Here is a 4504-nt window from a genome sequence, read left to right on the forward strand (position 1 = left end):
ACATTATGAACAGTATGAAAAGGCAAAATGATAGGATACTGAAAGAGGAACTCCCCAGGTCAGTAGGTGCCCAATATGCTACTGGAGATCCATGGAGAAATAACTCCAGAAAGAATGAAGGGATGGAGCCAAAGCAAAAACAATACCCAGTTGTGGATGGGACTGGTGATAGAAGCAAGGTCTGATGCTGTGAAGAGCAATATTGCATAGGAACCTGGAATGTTAGGTCCATGAATTAAGGCAAATTGGAAGTGGTCAAAGAGGAGGTGGCAAGATTGAACATCAACATTCTAGGAATCAGTGAAACAAAATGGACTGGAATGGGTGAATTTAACTCAGATGACCATTATATCTACTACTGTGGGCAGGAATCCCTTAGAAGAGATGGAGTAGCCATCATGGTCAACAAAAAGTCTGAAATGCAGTACTTGGATGCAATCTCAAAACGGCAGAATGATCTCTGTTCTTTTCCGAGGCAAACCATTCAATATCAGAGTAATCCAAGTCTATGCCCAAACTAGTAACGCTGAAGAAGCTGAAGCTGAACAGTTCTATGAAGACCTACAAGACCTTTTAGAACTAACACCCAAAAAAGATGTCCTTTTCATTATAGGGGAATGGAATGCAAAAGTGGGAAGTCAAGAAACACCTGAAATAACGGGCAAACTTGGCCTTGGAATACGGAATGAAGCAGGGCAAAGGCTAATAGAATTTTGCCAAGAGAACACACTGGTCATAGCAAACACCCTCTCCCAACAACACAAGAGAAGACTCTACACATGGACATCACCAGATGATGGACATCAAAATCAGATTGGTTATACTCTTTGCAGCCAAAGATGGAGAAGCTCTATACAATAAGCAAAAACAAGACCGGGAGCTGAGTGTGGCCTAGATCCTGAACTCCTTATTGCCAAATTCAGACTTAAATTGAAGAAAGTAGGGAAAACCACTAGACCATTCAGGCATGACCTAAATTAAAACCCTTATGATTATACAGTGGAAGTGAGAAATAGATTTAAGGGCCTAGATCTAATAGTTAGAGTGCATAATGAACTATGGACTGAGGTTCGTGACATTGTACAGGAGACAGGGATCAAGACCATCCCCGTGGAAAAGAAATGTAAAAAAGCAAAATGGCTGTCTGAGGAGGCCTTAAAAATAGCTGTGAAAAGAAGAGAACCAAAAGCAAAAGAGAAAATGAAAGATAAAAGCATCTGAATGCAGAGTTTCAAAGAATAGCAAGGAGAGATAAGAAAGCCTTCCTCAGTGATCAATGCAAAGAAATAGAGGAAAACAACAGAATGGGAAAGACTAGAGATCTCTCCAAGAAAATTAAAGACACCAAGGGAACATTTCATGCAAAGATGGGATTGATAAAGGACAGAAATGGTAAGACCTAACAGAAGCAGAAGATATTAAGAAGAGGTAGCAAGGATACACAGAAGAACTGTGCAAAAATGATCTTCATGACCCACATAATCACGATGGTGTGATCACTCACCTAGAGCCAGACATCCTGGAATGCGAAGTCAAGTGGTCCTTAGAAAGCCTCACTACGAACAAAGCTAGTGGAAGTGATGGAATTCCAGTTGAGCTATTTCAAATCCTGAAAGATAATGCTGTGAAAGTGCTGCACTCAATATGCCAGCAAATTTGGAAAGGTCAGCAGTGGCCACAGGACTGGAAAAAGTCAGTTTTCTTTCCATTCCCAAAGAAAGGCAATGCCAAAGAATGCTCAAACTACTGCACAATTGCAGTCATCTCTCCCAGCGACGGTGGAGCCTGATGGGCTGCCGTCTATGGGGTTGCACAGAGTCGGACACGACTGAAGCGATGTAGCGCAGCAGCAGCACATGCTAGTAAAGTAATGCTCAAAATTCTCCAAGCCAGGCTTCAGCAATACGTGAACCATCAAATTCCAGATGTTCAAGATGCTTTTAGAAAAGGCAGAGGAACCAGAGATTAAATTGCCAACTTCCACTGCATCATCAAAAAAGCAAGAGAGTTCCAAAAAAAAAAACATCTATTTCTGCTTTATTCACTGTGCCAAAGCCTTTCTGTGGATCACAATAAACTGTGGAAAATTCTGAAAGAGATGGGAATGCCAGACCACCTGACCTGCCTCTTGAGAAACTTATATGCAGGTCAAGAAGCAACAGTTAGAACTGGACATGGAACAACAGACTGGTTCCAAATAGGAAAAGGAGTACGTCAAGGCTGTATATTGTCACCCTGCTTATTTAACTTGTATGCAGAGTACATCATGAGAAACGCTGGGCTGGAAGAAGCACAAGCTGGAATCATGATTGCCGGGAGAAATATCAATAACCTCAGATATGCAGATGACACCACCCTTATGGCAGAAAGTGAATAGGAACTAAAGAGCCTCTTGATGAAAGTGAAAGAGGAGAGTGAAAAAGTTGGCTTAAAGCTCAACATTCAGAAAACGAAGATATGGCATCTGATTCTATCACTTCATTGGAAATAGCTGGGAAAACAGTGGAAACAGTGTCAGACTTTACTTTTCTGGGCTCCAAAATTACTGCAGATGGTGATTGCAGCCATGAAATTAAAAGATGCTTATTCCCTGGAAGAAAAGTTATGACCAACCTAGATAGCATATTCAAAAGCAGAGACATTACTTTGCCAACTAAGGTCCATCTAGTCAAAGCTATTGTTTTTCCAGTGGTCATGTATGGATGTGAGAGTTGGACTGTGAAGAAAGCTGAGTGCCAAAGAACTGATGCTTTTGAACTGTGGTGTTGGAGAAGACTCTTGAGAGTCCCTTGGACTGCAAGGAGATCCAACCAGTCCATTCTAGAGGAGATCAGTCCTGGGTGTTCTTTGGAAGGAATGATGCTAAAACTGAAACTCCAGTACTTTGGCCACCTCATGCGAAGAATTGACTCATTGGAAAAAACTCTAATCCTGGAAGGGATTGCGGGCAGTAGCAGAAGGGGACAACGGAGGATGAGATGCCTGGATGGCATCACCAACTCGATGGATGTGAGTCTGAGTTAACTCCGGGAGTTGGTGATGGACAGGGAGGCCTGGTGTGCTGCGATTCATGTGGTTGCAAAGAGTCGGACTCGACTGAGTGACTGAACTGAACTGAACTGAAATTTTAAAGATCTCTTTGGCTTTATTCAATGAATCATGTACTAGCCAGAGTCCAATCTAGTAGACAGAAGGGATCTCTGAAGAGCTATACTGTGAAGTAATTTCACAGACAGAGGAGAATCTTCTCATTTAAACTGAGATTCCATGGAGGAAAAAAGCAGAAGTAAATGGAAAACAGGAAAACAATATATTTAGAGCTCATTATTATAGAGACCTGGAGGAGGGCATGGCAACCCACTCCAGTATTCTTGCCTGGAGAATGACCATGGACAGAAGAGCCTGGCGAGTTACTGTCCACAGGATTGCAAAGAACTGGGCTCGACTGAACGACTAAGAACACACACAGATTATAGAGACCACCAAGGCAGGAGACTGTAAAGGCCGGGGAAGAAATTTTGGTTGCCATAGGAATGTGTCTTTTTAATACAATTTAGCAAGATGCTAAGAATAAACTTGACTAGCATAAGAAACTGAACTTGGAGGAATACCAGTCTAAAGTAGATAATTTGCAGCGTTAGAGTATATATATTCTAAATAGATGGCCTGGATTGCTGTAAGGGTTTTAGCATTTGCCCCATCATCTTTCACTCTTTAACATGCCCCATTTAAAAAGCAAGTCATGTGGTAACCATAGTTTTATGGGGCTGAAAATCAAGACTGTAGTGGAGATGTCTTGGATCTACTTAGTTAAACTGAAACTACATTCTCTAGAACTTCCTTCCTTGTGTCATTAATAGTTCAAGGTTAGTGTAAACCACAGAGATATTTTGTGTGAGATTTAGAGGGCAGAGCTGAAGCATTAGCTATATTCTTTGTATTCTTCTAGTTGAGACAATATCTCAACTCATAGATTTTGTCACTGACTCACCTTGTAGATGTAGGGCAGTGGATCAGTTGACAACTCCATCAGTTCCCATCTGGCTCCCCTCCTTCATCTTCACTAACTCATGAGCCAGGTAGAAGTTTAATATCATGACCAAGGATACCAACTTCTTTTGTAGATTACCTGAATTATCAAAGTCAGGTAATTGGAGGCTGTAAGAGACCAAAACAGTCTATAGCTCATCCTCATGAATTCTAGTTTATCATTATCCTCCACCATGTCATATGTATCTTTCCTCCCCATTTATCTTTTCCTCCCCTATGACTTAGGCCCATTGCTAATCACAGAGGCAACAGTCATACTGGTTCATGAAATCAAACCCTAGAATAAATTCCATATTCCAAATTATTCAAAGTAACAATTTTCTTTTAGATAGAACTCTGATACAGTGCTTGATAGACAAAACAATAATTTATATATCAATTGACCAGATGTCCTCTTTATTATAGGGGACTGGAATGCAAAAGTAGGAAGTCAAGAAACATCTGGAGTAACAGG

This window comes from Ovis aries, chromosome 15 (assembly GCF_016772045.2).
Source record: "Ovis aries strain OAR_USU_Benz2616 breed Rambouillet chromosome 15, ARS-UI_Ramb_v3.0, whole genome shotgun sequence".
Taxonomy (NCBI): Eukaryota; Metazoa; Chordata; class Mammalia; order Artiodactyla; family Bovidae; genus Ovis; species Ovis aries.